At 39.9% G+C, this 17,071-nt stretch overlaps 1 pseudogene; it reads left to right on the plus strand.

The window, feature by feature from the left end:
• Positions 1-6,712: 6,712 nt before the first annotated feature.
• LOC101138855 (phosphoglycerate mutase 1-like) lies at positions 6,713-7,377 on the plus strand (annotated as a pseudogene).
• Positions 7,378-17,071: the final 9,694 nt, after the last annotated feature.

Consider the following 17,071-nt stretch of genomic DNA (forward strand, 5'->3'; position numbering starts at 1 on the left):
CAATAAACATACATGTGTATGTGTTTTTATAGCAGCATGATTTATAATCCTTTGAGTATATATCCAGTAATGGGATGGCTGGGTCAAATGGTATTTCTAGTTCTAGATCCCTGAGGAATCGCCACACTGTCTTCCACAATGGTTGAACTAGTTTCCAGTCCCACCAACAGTGTAAAAGTGTTCCTACTTCTCCACATCCTCTCCAGCACCTGTTGTTTCCTGACTTTTTAATGATTGCCATTCTAACTGGTGTGAGATGGTATCTCATTGTCATTTTGATTTGCATTTCTCTGATGGCCAGTGATGATGAACATTTTTTCATGTGTCTGTTGGCTGCATAAATGTCTTCTTTTGAGAAGTGTCTGTTCATATCCTTCGCCCACCTGTTGATGGCGTTGTTTGTTTTTTTCTTGTAAATTTGTTTGAGTTCTTTGTAGATTCTGGATATTAGCCCTTTGTCAGATGGGTAGATTGCAAAAATTTTCTCCCATTCTGTAGGTTGCCTGTTCACTCTGATGGTAGTTTCTTTTGCAGTGCAGAAGCTCTTTAGTTTAATTAGATCCCATTTGTCAATTTTGGCTTTTGTTGCCATTGCTTTTGGTGTTTTAGACATGAAGTCCTTGCCCATGCCTATGTCCTGAATGGTATTGCCTAGGTTTTCTTCTAGGGTTTTTATGGTTTTAGGTCTAACGTTTAAGTCTTTCATCCATCTTGAATTAATTTTTGTAGATGGTGTAAGGAAGGGATCCAGTTTCAGCTTTCTACATATGGCTAGCCAGTTTTCCCAGAACCATTTATTAAATAGGGAATCCTTTCCTCATTTCTTGTTTTTGTCAGGTTTGTCAAAGATCAGATAGTTGTAGATGTGTGGTATTATTTCTGAGGGCTCTATTCTATTCCATTGGTCTATATCTCTCTTTTGGTACCAGTACCATGCTGTTTTGGTTACTGTAGCCTTGTAGTATAGTTTGAAGTCAGGTAGCATGATGCCTCCAGCTTTGTTCTTTTGGTTTAGGATTGACTTGGTAATGTGGGCTCTTTTTTGGTTCCATATGAACTTTAAAGTTTTTTCCAATTCTGTGAAGAAAGTCATTGGTAGCTTGATGGGGATGGCATTGAATCTATAAATTACCTTGGGCAGTATGACCATTTTCACCATATTGATTGTTCCTATCCATGAGCATGGAATGTTCTTCCATTTGTTTGTGTCTTCTTTTATTTCATTGAGCTGTGGTTTGTAGTTCTTGAAGACGTCGTTCACATCCCTTATAAGTTGGTTTCCTAGGTATTTTATTCTCTTTGAAGCAATTGTGAATGGGAGTTCACACATGATTTGGCTCTCTGTTTGTCTGTTATTGGTGTATAAGAATGCTTGTGATTTTTGCACATTGATTTTGTATCCTGAGACTTTGCTGAAGTTGCTTATCAGCTTAAGAAGATTTTGGGCTGAGACGATGGGGTTTTCTAAATATACAATCATGTCATCTGCAAACAGGGACAATTTGACTTCCTCTTTTCCTAATTGAATACCCTTTATTTCTTTCTCTTGCCTGATTGCCCTGGCCAGAACTTCCAACACTATGTTGAATAGGAGTGGTGAGAGAGGGCATCCCTGTCTTGTGCCAGTTTTCAAAGGGAATGCTTCCAGTTTTTGCCCATTCAGTATGATATTGGCTGTGGGTTTGTCATAAATAGCTCTTATTATTTTGAGATACATCCCATCAATACCTAATTTATTGAGAGTTTTTAGCATGAAGGCTGTTGAATTTTGTCAAAGGCCTTTTCTGCATCTATTGAGATAATCATGTGTTTTTGTCGTTGATTCTGTTTATATGCTGTATTACGTTTATTGATTTGCATATGTTAAACCAGCCTTGCATCCCAGGGATGAAGCCCACTTGATCATGGTGGATAAGCTTTTTGATGTGCTGCTGGATTCGGTTTGCCAGTATTTTACTGAGGATTTTTGCATCGATGTTCATCAGGGATATTGGTCTAAAATTCTCTTTTTTTGTTGTGTCTCTGCCAGGCTTTGGTATCAGGATGATGCTGGCCTCATAAAATGAGTTAGGGAGGATTCCCTCTTTTTCTATTGATTGGAATAGTTTCAGAAGGAATGGTACCAGGTCCTCCTTGTACCTCTGGTAGAATTTGGCTGTGAATCCGACTGGTCCTGGACTTTTTTTGGTTGGTAGGCTATTAATTATTGCCTCAATTTCAGAGCCTGTTATTGGTCTATTCAGAGATTCAACTTCTTCCTGGTTTAGTCTTGGGAGGGTGTATGCGTCCAGGAATTTGTCCATTTCTTCTAGATTTTCTAGTTTATTTGCATAGAGGTGTTTATAGTATTCTCTGATGGTAGTTTGTATTTCTGTGGGCTCGGTGTTGATATCCCCTTTATCTTTTTTTTATTGCGTCTATTTGATTCTTCTTTCTTTTTGAATGAAGGCAGAAATAAAGATGTTCTTTGAAACCAATGAGAACAAAGACACAACATACCAGAATCTCTGGGACACATTCAAAGCAGTGTGTAGAGGGAAATTTATAGCACTAAATGGCCACAAGAGAAAGCAGGAAAGATCCAAAATTGACACCCTAACATCACAATTAAAAGAACTAGAAAAGCAAGAGCAAACATATTCAAAAGCTAGCAGAAGGCAAGAAATAACTAAAATCAGAGCAGAACTGAAGGAAATAGAGACACAAAAAACCCTTCAAAAAATTAATGAATCCAGGAGCTTGTTTTTTGAAAGGATCAACAAAATTGATAGACCGCTAGCAAGACTCGTAAAGAAAAAAAGAGAGAAGAATCAAATAGACGCAATAAAAAATGATAAAGGGGATATCACGACCGATCCCACAGAAATGCAAACTACCATCAGAGAATACTACAAACAGCTCTACACAAATAAACTAGAAAATCTAGAAGAAATGGATAAATTCCTCGACACATACACCCTCCCAAGACTAAACCAGGAAGAAGTTGACTCTCTGAATAGACCAATAACAGGCTCTGAATTGTGGCAATAATCAATAGCTTACCAACCAAAAAGAGTCCAGGACCAGATGGATTCACAGCTGAATTCTACCAGAGGTACAAGGAGGAGCTGGTAGCATTCCTTCTGAAACTATTCCAATCAATAGAAAAAGAGGGAATCCTCCCTAACTCATTTTATGAGGCCAGCATCATCCTGATACCAAAGCCGGGCAGAGACACAACCAAAAAAGAGAATTTTAGACCAATATCCTTGATGAACATTGATGCAAAAATCCTCAATAAAATACTGGCAAACCGAATCCAGCAGCACATCAAAAAGCTTATCCACTATGATCAAGTGGGCTTCATCCTGGGATGCAAGGCTGGTTCAATATAGGCAAATTAATAAATGTAATCCAGCATATAAACAGAACCAAAGACAAAAACCACATGATTGTCTCAATAGATGCAGAAAAGGCCTTTGACAAAATTCAACAACCCTTCATGCTAAAATCTCTCAATAAATTAGGTATTGATGGGACATATCTCAAAATAATAAGAGCTATTTATGACAAACCCACAGCCAATATCATACTGAATGGGCAAAAACTGGAAGCATTCCCTTTGAAAACTGGCACAAGACAGGGATGCCCTCTCTCACCACTCCTATTCAACATAGTGTTGGAAGTTCTGGCCCAGGCAATCAGGCAGGAGAAGGAAATAAAGGGTATTCAATTAGGAAAAGAGGAAGTCAAATTGTCCCTGTTTGCAGATGACATGATTGTATATTTAGAAAACCCCATCGTCTCAGCCGAAAATCTTCTTAAGCTGATAAAGCAACTTCAGCAAGTCTCAGGATAGAAAATCAATGTACAAAAATCACAAGCATTCTTATACACCAATAACAGACAAACAGAGAGCCAAATCATGAATGAACTCCCATTCACAATTGCTTCAAAGAGAATAAAATACCTAGGAATCCAACTTACAAGCGCTGTGAAGGACCTCTTCAAGGAGAACTACAAACCACTGCTCAATGAAATAACAGAGGATACAAACAAATGGAAGAACATTCCATGCTCATGGGTAGGAAGAATCAATATTGTGAAAATGGCCATACTGCCCAAGGTAATTTATAGATTCAATGCCATTCCCATCAAGCTACCAATGACTTTCTTCACAGAATTGGAAAAAACTACTTTAAAGTTCATATGGAACCAAAAAAGAGCCCGCATCGCCAAGTCAACCCTAAGCCAAAAGAACAAACCTGGAGGCATCATGCTACCTGACTTCGAACTATACCACAAGGTTACAATTCTTCCTCAGTTCTATGGGGGCGAAATGACTTGTTTCTTGGTGGCATTCAAATTTTTCCTTCCTTTCCTCTGCTAAGTTAATTATTGCTTATCAATCTGCTTTTTGTCTCTCCAGAACTTGCTGAAATCTCATCTATTATTGTTTTATTTCCCACTCCCTTTACCCCCATGGGCTTTTATGGTTCTTTTTCTTTTACTATCGTTTAGTAGAGTTTGGGATTGTGTTAAAGTTGCCTGTGGATTGATATTTAGCCATATTAAAAACACATAAATGTAATGTAACTATGAAATTGTAACTGGCACAAACTATGCTCTGGCACCTATCTGGATTGTGGTCACATCAATGCATAATCATTTTCAAAGGAGTTTACTTGTCTTAGCTGATGTGATGGACTCAAGGCTGTTTTTGCAGAGTTCCTGTTTCTGTTGACTATAATCATTCATTTTAATGTTAAAGTTGTTTACTACTTGATTACTGGAAGGTATCTCTAGACTAAAATCATTGACATAATAAAAAGAAATCTTTTAATCTTATTTTTAAAAAGTAATACATGCACATAGTAACAAAAATGTCAAATAGCACAAAAGAGTATTCACTGAAAAATAAGTCTCCTTTACTCTCCAGTCCCCCAGCTACCCACTTCCTTTCCTTAGAGGCAATTACTGTTGCCAGTTTCTTGCATTCTTTCAGATATATTATAGGTATATTCAAGCATATATACCTTTCACTGTCACTGAAATGGCAGTATTCTATGTGTACTGACATGCATCTTGCTTTTTTCATTTAACAATATATCTTGGCGATCTTCCATTTCAATGGACATAGGATCTTACCTTTTTTCTTCTGGTGGTTTTATAGTATTCTGTTGTATTAATACACTGCAATTTATTTAACCAGTTTCTTATTGATGGACATTTAGGTTGTTTCCAACCTTTTCTGCTACAAATATTGCTGCAGTGAATTTCTTCACCTTTTGTACATGTTTGAGTGTATTTGTGATATAAATTCCTATAAGTACAGTTGTTGGTTCAAAGAATATGTAGCTTTTATTTTATTTTATTTTATTTTTTTTCTTTTGTTTTTTTTAGACAGAGTCTTGCTCTGTCACCCAGGCTGGAGTGCAGTGGTGTGATCTCGGCTCACTGCAACCTCTGCCTCTCCCGGGTTCAAGCAATTTTCCTGCCTCAGCCTCCCGAGTAGCTGGGATTACAGGCACCCGCAACCATGTCCAGCTAATTTTTGGATTTTTAGTAGACACAGGGTTTCACTATGTTGGCCAGGCAGGTCTTGAATTCCTGACCTCAAGTGATCCACCCACCTTGGCCTCCCAAAGCGCTGGGATTACAGGCGTGAGCCGCCATGCCTGACCAATATATAGCTTTAAAATTTGTCTTTGTCTTTTTGAAATGTCCCAGAGATATTTATGAAAGCATCCTTGCTTTATGACAATAAGATGTTTGTAGGAACATTTTGCTTTCTTTCGTCTACTGCTCAAGGAACCCTGATTCTGTTTGGCAGAAAAAAAAAGATCTGGGGGATTAGGGGGGTTTTAGATTTTTCTACATGACTACTGTTGGTAGGGAGAGGCAATCTGAATGATTTAAGTAACAAAGTGAAAGTTTTTAAGGGTGCGAGTTCATGTTGATGTTTCCAGTTTAACTTCAAGTCCTTTCTTGCTTACTGCTGTTATGAGAAATTTAAATAATTTATTCTTTTTCTTTTCATTTGTGCTACCATCTTTAATGCTCTTTTATTTATCTTCTTCTACTAACTCAAATATATTATGTTGCATATTGTCATACCAAACCATGTATTTAAATTATAATACTGTTCTGGGCTTGAGAAATACCTATTTCTTTTCTGCTCCCTGACAAAATAGGTTTCAAAGCATACGAGTTTAGATAATCCTTTATGACCACACCATCTGAACACAGAACTGGCTGTGGAAATAAATTTTAACCTCCTGCCCATGGAGTCTCAGGGAATTCTGAAGGCATAGGGCACCCAGCATCAAAATAGAGTCCCCATGCATTTAATGGAAGTTAATGGGAAGGACAGCTAAGCAAACACTGGCTTGTGAGGTTTTTAACTAAAACCTTCCTCCAGCTTTTCTTTCCCATGTGCCAAAACAGTCTTGGCTTTTTTCCTTTGAGCCTCACTACTTCAACTTGTGTTTTTTTTTTCATATTTTTCTTCACTGATGCTGCTGCTCATTTATTTGTTATAGGCAGTTTGAGCACTGAACTTCAGTTTTTCATAGGACCTTGACTTCTTTGTTGACTTGAATGACTTCAAGGTTGTCCTAGTTTAAAGCCATCTAAGACAGTAAAAAAAAAAAAAATCCCAGAAAATACATTATCAAGAATTGTGAGCCCACTGCCACGGCCACTCCAGGTTCCAGAGCAAGAGCACCCAGCAGACCATGAGGAGGTGAATCACGGTGGGCAGGTGCTGCCAGATGCTGGCTATGAGTTTGACATATGCTTCCCATCAGCGCAGAAGAGAGCAATCTGGACTCTCTGGACACTGTGCATGCTATTGACCCAATGTAGTGGCCTGTAGTGAGGACTTGGCGCCTCAGTGAATGGCACTATGGGGGTCTGACCAGACTCCATAAAGCAGAAACTGCTGCCAAGAATGGTGAGGCCTAGGTAAAGATGTAGATGTGCTCTTATGATGTCTCACCACCTCCGATGGAGCCCTACCACCCCTTCTATAGCAGCATTAGTAAGGATTGCAGGTATACAGACCTCACTGAAGATCAACTACCCTCTTGTGAGAGTCTGAAGGATACTATTGCCAGAGCTCTGGCCTTTTGGAATGAAGATATAGTTCCCCAGATAAAGAAGAGGAATTGGATATTGATTGAAGCCCATGACAACAGCCGTACAGGCATTATCAAGCATCTGGAGGGTCTCTCTGAAGTGGCTATCATGGAACTGAACCTGCTTACTGGTATTCCCATTGCCTATGAATTGGCCGAGAACTTGAACCCCATCAAGTCCATGCAGTTCTTAGGGGATGAAGAGGCTATGTGTAAAGCCATGGAAGCTGTGGCTGCCCAGGGCAAGGCCAAGAAGTGAAGACCATCAGGCAGACTACTGTCCTCAGAAGCACCCTCCCTGCCCATCCCGTCTTCTGCCCCTCCTTCCTGTACGTCACATTGACCACATCTGTAGGCATCTGAAGTTGTAGATGCAGATGGGGACTGATGGCTCCCATTTTCATTTCAGCCATTTGTCTCCTGCACCCACTCTCTTCAAACAATCCAGACAGGATAGCACCTCTGGGGCAAGGGGCTCAGTCCAAGCCCAGGGAAATCTCCACTTATCCAAGAGGGCTGAGAGGTAGTGACTCAGGTTTTTACCAGGGTTTTGTGTGCAAAGGACCTGCTTTAGTAAGGGATAGGAAGAAAACATGCTAAGGCATGGCCGATGAGGAGAAGCAAGAGAGCCTGTTTGCCCTTAGGAGGCAATCTTGTGTTCTTCTGTAGTCAGGCCACTTACTGGGGTACTCTAGTCATTCCAGTGGAAGATGAACATAACCTGCATGGTGATGTAAAATAAAAAAATCCCCAAACCAAACAAAAAAACCCTGTTTCCTTCCTGACCCCAGAGGAGCTGGCTCCACTTGAAGATTGAGATCAATCCTGAATTAAATTTCTGTTGCATTTACTTTTACAAAATGTATAGAAATAATATGAAACAAAAACCCTTCTGGGGTTTCTAGTGGTGGTTGAAATAGTCCCACATGTGGTTATCAGAAAATAAGCCCTTCCTCACACCAATATCAGATAATCTCCTTGACTTGTAACGGATAGGAGTACATCCTGCTGTGTATTTTGGAATTCCTCCCTGATATGGTTTGAATTTGTGTTACTGCCCAAATCTCATGTGGAATTGTAAATCCCAATGTTGTAGAAGGGGCCTGGTGGGAGGTAATTAAATCATGGGGGCAGATTTCCCCCTTGCTGTTCTCATGATAGTGAGTGAGTTCTCACAAGACCTGGTTGTTTGAAAGTGTATGGCACCTTCCCATTTTCCCTCTTCCTCCTTCTCCAGCCATGTAAGATGTGCCTACTTCCACCTTCACCTTCTGCCATGATTGTAAGTTTCCAGAGGCCTTCCCAGCCATGCTTCCTGTACAGCCTGCAGAACCATGAGTCAATTAAACCTCTTTTCCTTATAAATTACCCAGTCTCAGGTAGTTCTTTATAGAAATTTGAGAACAGATTAATACACCCCCCACCACCTTGTTTTGAGGCAGTGAAATGCCTCTTGATCATGTTTCAGTGTGTTTTTCATGGCCTGATTTCTTTTCTTTCTTTCTTTTTTATTTCAATTGTTTTTGGGATACAGGTGTTTTTTGGTTACATGGATAAGTTCTTTAGTGGTGATTTCTGAGACTTTAGTACACCTGCTACCCGAGCAGTGTACACTGTACCCTATGTGTAGTCTTCCCCTCTGAGTCCCCAAAGTCCATTATGTCATTCTTATGCCTTTTCATTGCCTGATTTCTGAATCATGTTCTAGTTGCTTGGCCCTGCCACATGGGCCCAGTACTCATTTTGGGCATAAATATACTAAATATTTTTTTCCAGATCAGTATAATAAAGGAGTGATGTACAATTACAAAATTGTGATGAAAATGTGCCAAATAATAATTTTAAAATCTACTTACTAACCTCATGTGGCTCAATTTCAATAAGGTCCTATAATTTTCACAACACTGGGTGTGCTTCATGAAGACCAATTCAAAAAAGACAAAAGCACAATTGAATTATCCACATTATAGTTACAATTTTACATTCTTAATATGCCCAGGTAACTCTTGACACCATTTCAAATAAGCTTCAGTCATATTTGGCATATACTGAGGCTGGCATTTTTTTCCACATGAAAGCAAATGGAAAATTGATAAAATTACAGTTGTAGAGAACCTCAGCAATTCCAGGTTTGGTGCAAATATCCATATTTTTGCTAAATATTCTAGAACTGTATCCCCAACTTTGCATTGGGGATAGATATAGAAATTATTATTTGTTTACCATAGGGATAAAACCTATAGTTATTTTTGAAGAATTAAAGCCAACCCCAAAAGATTTATGCACCTAACAAGGTTTTTTTTTCATACTTTATTAGTTTTGTCTAAAGAAAAGGTTTTTAGTACGAAAATTTCCAGTTGTCTATGTATAAATGTAAATCTTTAAGAATCATTTAGCTCTCCCTCTCCCTCTCCCTCTCCCTCTCCCTCTCCCGCTACCTCTCCCTCTCCCTCTCCCGCTCCCGCTCCCTCTCCCTCTCCCTCTCTTTCCACGGTCTCCCTCTCTCTTTCCATGGTCTCCCTCTGATGCCGAGCCGAAGCTAGACTGTACTGCTGCCATCTCGGCTCACTGCAACCTCCCTGCCTGATTCTCCTGCCTCAGCCTGCTGAGTGCCTGCGATTGCAGGTGCGCGCCGCCACGCCTGACTGGTTTTCGTATTTTTTTGGTGGAGACGGGGTTTCGCCGTGTTGGCCGGGCTGGTCTCCAGCTCCTAACCGTGAGTGATCCGCCAGCCTCCGCCTCCCGAGGTGCCGGGATTGCAGACGGAGTCTCATTCACTCAGTGCTCAGTGGTGCCCAGGCTGGAGTGCAGTGGCGTGATCTCGGCTCGCTACAACCTCCACCTCCCAGCCGCCTGCCTTGGCCTCCCAAAGTGCCGAGATTGCAGCCTCTGCCTGGCCGCCACCCTGTCTAGGAAGTGAGGAGCGTCTCTGCCTGGCCGCCCATCGTCTGGGATGTGAGGAGCCCCTCTGCCTGGCTGCCCAGTCTGGAAAGTGAGGAGCGTCTCTGCCCGGCCGCCATCCCATCTAGGAAGTGAGGAGCGCCTCTTCCCAGCTGCCATCCCATCTAGGAAGTGAGGAGCGTCTCTGCCCGGCCGCCCATCGTCTGAGATGTGGGGAGCGCCTCTGCCTGGCCGCGACCCCATCTGGGAGGTGAGGAGCATCTCTGCCCGGCCGCCCGGTCTGAGAAGTGAGGAGACCCTCCACCTGGCAACCGCCCCGTCTGAGAAGTGAGGAGCCCCTCTGCCCAGCAGCCACCCCATCTGGGAAGTGAGGAGTGTCTCCGTCCGGCAGCCACCCCATCCGGGAGGGAGGTGGGGGTCAGCCCCCGCCCGGCCAGCCACCCCGTCTGGGAGGGAGGTGGGGGGGCCAGCCCCCCGCCCGGCCAGCCGCCCCGTCCGGGATGTGAGGGGCGCCTCTGCCCAGCCGCCCCTACTGGGAAGTGAGGAGCCCCTCTGCCTGGCCACCACCCCGTCTGGGAAGTGTACTCAACAGCTCATTGAGAACGGGCCATGATGACAATGGCGGTTTTGTGGAATAGAAAAGGGGGAAAGGTGGGGAAAAGATTGAGAAATTGGATGGTTGCTGTGTCTGTGTAGAAAGAAGTAGACATGGGAGACTTTTCATTTTGTTCTGTACTAAGAAAAATTCTCGTGCCTTGGGATCCTGTTGATCTATGACCTTACCCCCAACCCTGTGCTCTCTGAAACATGTGCTGTGTCCACTCAGGGTTAAATGGATTAAAGGCAGTGCAAGATGTGCTTTGTTAAACAGATGCTTGAAGGCAGCATGCTCATTAAGAGTCATCACCACTCCCTAATCTCAAGTACCCAGGGACACAAACACTGCGGAAGGCCGCAGGGTCCTCTGCCTAGGAAAACCAGAGACCTTTGTTCACTTGTTTATCTGCTGACCTTCCCTCCACTATTGTCCTATGACCCTGCCAAATCCCCCTCTGCGAGAAACACCCAAGAATGATCAATTAAAAAAAAAAAAAGGAAAAAAACACAACAAAACAAAACAAAAAGTCTCAGCCCAAGATGACTTACAAAGGCCTCCAATGGCTCACCTCAATCTGAATGCTTCAACCACACAGAACTCTTTTAGTTACTTAAGTATGCTTTGTTCTATCTTACCTGCATTCAGGCCTTTGCCTAAATGTTGTTTTCACCAGGAAACCATCACTGGCTCCCTTCTCTTTCTCCTCCCACCCCTAGGTTAAATGTACTACCGTGTGTTTCCATAGCACCCTATATTTTTCCATGATAACAGTTTGATTATTAGTCTATCTCCTTCCCTAGACAGATTCTGAGGGCAGGCACTGTTCAAGGACTACATTAAATACGCATATCTTTTAGGCATGGTAGAATACCTGGGATATAGTACACATAGAATAAATATTTATTGAATAAAAAAAGAATCATTTAATATAGGATATTTACCAAAGATATGGGAACTGTGTAGCCCTATTCTCAGCACAGAAGCAGTGACTTCTAGTGAAGATTTAAAATGGGCTCAGATGAGAGGAAAAAACTCAGAACCCTAGCCTTGGAAAAGAACTGTTAAAAGCCCCATCTCTGAGCATGTTATCACTTATGGATCTTTCTCTTTTATGTGCTATTGAAGTATTATGAGTTTCAGTCCAGCAAGGTCATATCTTTCTTCAAAAGAAAAATCAATGCCCCAAATATGAAAATTACACAACTTATTGACACACTACTAGCTCCCATCCCAGTATGGCCAAATCTTTCTCTGAAAAAAAAAAAAAGTATACTAAAATACAAAATTTCACAACCTTATTTCTGGTAACACTTTAGTTTAATTGTCACACGATTATTCAACTTCAATAACTTAGATATTTATGGATCATAGCAGAACTGGTAGTGCTTATAACTTTGTAACTTTGCATGCATAGAACCCTTCTAGGTTAAGCACATATATTTCAAAAAGAAGTTTCAAAAAACAGTTTCTGAAATAATATTAGGAATGAGAAATAAATAAAGGGCATCCAAATAGGAAGAGAAGAAGTCAAACTACCCCTGTTTGTAGATGATATGATTCTATATCTAGAAAACCCCATAGTCTCAGCCCAAAGGATCCTTAAGCTGATAAACAACTTCAGCAAATTATCGGGATACAAAATCAATGTGCAAAAATCACTAGCACTCCTATACAACAACATTCAAGCTGCAAGCCAAATCAGGAACGCAGTCCCATTCACAATTACCACACACACAAAGTAAAATACCTATGAATACAGATAATCAAGGAGGTGAAAGATCTCTACAAGCAGAACTACAAAACACTGCTCAAAGAAATCAGAGATGATACAAACAAATGGAAAAACATTCCATGGTTATGGATAGGAAGAATCAATATCATTACAATGGCCATACTGCCCAAAGCAATTTATAGATTCAACACTATTTCTATTAAACTACCAATGACATTCATTCCAGAAACAGAAGAAACTATTTTAAAATTCATGAGGAACCAAAAAGGAGCCCGAATAGGCAAAGCAATCCTAAGCAAAAGAACAAAGCTGGAGGCATCACGCTATCTGACTTTAGACTATATTACAGAGCTATGGTAACCAAAACAGCATGGTACTAGTACATAAACAGGCACAAAGTCAAATGAAACAGAATAAAGAACCCAGAAATAAGACCACACACCTACAACTATTGGATCTTTGACAAAGCTGGCAAAAACAAGCAATGGGGAAAAGACTCCCTATTCAATAAATGATGCTGGGATAACTGGCTAGCCACATGTAGAAGATTGAAACCAGACCCCTTCCTTATACCACATACAAAAATTAACTCAAGATAGATTAAAAACTTAAATGTAAAACCCGAAATTATAAAAACCGTGGAAGGCAACCTAGGCAATACAATTCTGGAATAGGAACAAGCAAAGATTTCATGACAAAGACACCAAAAGCAATTGCAACAAAAGCAAAAATGGACAAATGGGATCTAATTAAACTAAAGAGCTTCTGCACAGCAAAAGAAACTATTAACATAGTGAACAGATAACTTACAGAATGGGAGAAAAATTTTGCAAGCTATGCATCTGAGAAAGGTCTAATATTCAGCATCCATAAGGAACTTAAACAAATGTACAAGGTAAAAACCTCAAACAACCCAATTAAAAAGTGGGCAAAGGACGTGAAAAGACACTTTTAAAAAGAAGATATGCATGTGGCCAACAATCATATGAAAAAAAGCTTAACATCACTGATACATTAGAGAAATGCAAATCAAAACCACAATGAGACACTGTCTCATACAAGTCAGAATGGCTATTATCAAAAAGTCAAAAAATAACGTGCTGGTGAGGTTGCAGAGAAAAAAGAATGCTTATACACTGTCTTCAACCATTGTGGAAGACAGTGTGGCCATTCCTCAAAGATATAAAAACAGAAATACCATTCGACCTGCAATCCCATTGCTGGGTATGGAATCAACCTAAATGGCTATCAATGATAGACTGGATAAAGAAAATGTGGTACATATACACAATGGAATACTATGCAGCCATAAAAAAGAACAAGATTTTGTCCTCTGTGGGAACATGGATAGAGCTGGAGGCCATTATCCTTAGCAAACTAACACAGGAACAGAAAACCAAATACCACATGGTCTCACTTATAAGTGGGAGCTAAATGATGAGAACACATGAACACATAATGGGGAACAACACCCACTGGGGCCTATTGGAGGAGGGAGGGTGGAAGGAGGGAAAGGATAAGGAAAAATAGCTAATGGGTACTAGGCTTAATACCTGGGTGATGAAATAATCTGTAAAACAAACCTCCATGACACATGTTTACCTATATAACAAACCTGCCCATGTACCCTTGAACTTAATAGTTAAATTAAAAAAGAATGAAAATGTTGTGTTCTCAGTTAAACATTATTAATTGTTTGCTTAAGAGATGCCTTTCCAAGCAAAGGATTAACGTAGATACTTTGAAGCCTATGAACCTATTTTTTTAACCCAATTAATTAGTTTCAATTGCTTTTGTACATGGCACAAACTCAATGTCAGAACCTCTTATATTTACTCTTATACTTCGAAGATCTAGATACTTGCTAGCAAGCAGATAAAAATTAAGAACACACACTTTAAAAACAGAGTTACTCTCAATAAAATAATGTTTATAATGAGTTCTAGCACTCAGAAATAGTCACAGTTTAAGAACCTAGCTGCTTCTTTAAAGAAGGGTCAGAAGAGCTGGAACATCATTTATTGTTTATCCTCATCACTTCCCCTTACAGTTTTCTATAGTTTTTTTTAATATATGTAGTTCTCCTTGCTTTGTGGGCCCTATATCATCAACAAATGTCAGCGATTTCTTCCACTTTTCCTCGCGAGTTTCCTTGTAAAAGGCCAGTTCATTTCCCCCTTATCCTCAACACTTCATCCTTGGAACAAAATTCCTAAGGGTCTCTTAAAAATATATTTTTTAAAATTTCCATAGGTTTTGGGGGAACAGGTGATATTTGGTTATGCGAGTAAGTTACTTAATGGTGATTTGTGAGATTTTGGTGCACCCATCACCAATCAGTATACACTGAACACAATTTGTAGTCTTTTATCCCTCATCCCTCTCTCACCCTTTCCCTTGAGTCCCCAAAGTCCATTGTATCATTCTTACGCCTTTGCATCCTCATAGTTTAGCCCCCACTTATGAGTGAGAACATACGATATTTGGGTTTCCATTCCTGAGCTACTTCACTTTCTTTATCTATCATTGATGGGCATTTGGGTTGGTTCCATGTCTTTGGTATTGTAAATAGTGCTGCAATAAACATATGTGTGCATGTATCTTTATAATAGAATGATTTATATTCTTTTGGGTATATACCCAGTAATGGGATTGCTGGGTCAAATGGTATTTCTGGTTCTAGATCTTTGAGGAATCACCACACTGTCTTCCACAATGGTTGAACTAATTTACATTCCCACCAACAGTGTAAAAGCATTCCTATTTATCCACAGCCTTGCCAGCATCTGTTGTTTCTTGACTTTTTAATAATCTCTATTCTGACTGGCATGAAATGGTATCTCATTGTGGTTTTGATTTGCATTTCTCTAATGATCAGTGATATTGAGCTGTTTTTCATATGTTTGTTGGCCTGCATGTATGTCTTCTTTTGAAAATTGTCTGTTCATGTCCTTTGCCCACTTTTTAATGGGATTGTTTGTTTTTTTCTTATACATTTGTTTAAGTTCCTTGTAAATTCCAGATAGTAAATATTTGTCAGATGGGTAGATTGCAAAAATTTTCTCCATTTCCTAGGTTGCCTGTTTGCTCTGATGATAGTTTCTTTTGCAGTGCAGAAGCTCTTTAGTTTAATTAGATCCCATTTGTAAATCTTAGTTTTTGTTGTAATTGCTCTTGGCGGTTCATCATAAAATCTTTGCCTAAGTTTTCTAGGGTTTTGGGTTTTACATTTAAGCTTTTAATCCATCTTGAGTTAATTTTTGTATAAGGTGTAAGGAAGAGGTCCAGTTTCAGTTTTCTGCATATGGCTAGCCAGTTACTCCAGGACCATTTATTAAATAGGGAATTCTTCCCCCATTGCTTGTTTTTGTCAGGTTTGTAGAAGATCAGATTGTTATAGATGTGTGGTGTTATTTCTGAAGTCTCTATTCTGTTCCATTGGTCTGTATGTCTGTTTTGGTACCACTACCATGCTGTTTTGGTTGCTGTAGCCTTGTAGTATAATTCGAAGTCAGGTAGTGTGATGCCTCCAGCTTTGTTAATTTTGCTTAGGATTCTCTTGGCTATACAGGCTGTATTCAAGATACCCATCTAACTTGCAAAGACGCACATAGGCTCAAGATAAAGGGATGGAGAAAAATTTACCAAGCAAATGGAAAGCAGAAAAATCAGGGGTTGCAATCCTAGTCTCTGACAAAACAGACTTTAAACCAACAAAGATTAAAAAAAAAGACAAAGAAAGGTATTTCATAATGGTAAAGGGATCAATGCAACAAGAAGAGCTAACTATCCTAAATATATATGCACCAAATACAGGAGCACCCAGATTCATAAAGTTCTTAGAGACCTACAAAGAGACCTAGACTCCCACACAATAATAGTGGGAGATTTTAACATGACACTGCCAATATTAGACAGATCAATGAGACAGAAAAGTTAACAAGGATATTCAGGACTTGAACTCAGCTCTGGCTCGAGTGGACCTAATAGATATCTACAGAACTCTCCAGCTCAAAACAACAGAATATATATTATTCTCAGCACCACATCGCACTTACTCTAAAATCGACCACATAATTGGAAGTAAAACACTCCTCAGCAAATGCAAAAGAACGGAGATCATAACAAACAATCTCTTAGACCACAGTGCAATTAAAGGAGAACTCAAGATTAGGACACTCACTCAAAACCACAGAACTACATGAAAATTGAACAACCTGTTCCTGAGTGACTCCTGGGTAAATAATGAAATTAAGGCAGAAATCAAGAAGTTATTTGAAACCAATGAGAACAAAGACACAACATACCAGAATCTCTGGGATGCAGCTAAAGCAGTGTTAAGAGAGAAATTCATAGCACCAAATGCCCACACTGGAAAGCTAGAAAGACCTCAAATCGATATCCTGGCATCACACTTAAAATAACTAGAGAAGCAAGAGGAAACAAATCCAAAAGCTAGCAGGAGAAAAGAAATAACTAAGATCAGAGAGGAACTGAAGGAGATAGAACATGAAAGACCCTTAAAAAAACAATGAATCCAGGAGCTGTTTTTTTGAAAAAATTGATAAAATAGACCACTAGCTAGACTAACAAAGGAGAAAAGAGGGAAGAATCAAATAGATGCAACAAAAAATGATAAAAGGGATACCACCACTGACCCCACAGAAATACAAACTACCATCAGAGAATACTATAAACACCTCTATGCAAATAAACTAGAAA

This window comes from Gorilla gorilla, chromosome X (assembly GCF_029281585.2).
Source record: "Gorilla gorilla gorilla isolate KB3781 chromosome X, NHGRI_mGorGor1-v2.1_pri, whole genome shotgun sequence".
Lineage (NCBI taxonomy): Eukaryota > Metazoa > Chordata > Mammalia > Primates > Hominidae > Gorilla > Gorilla gorilla.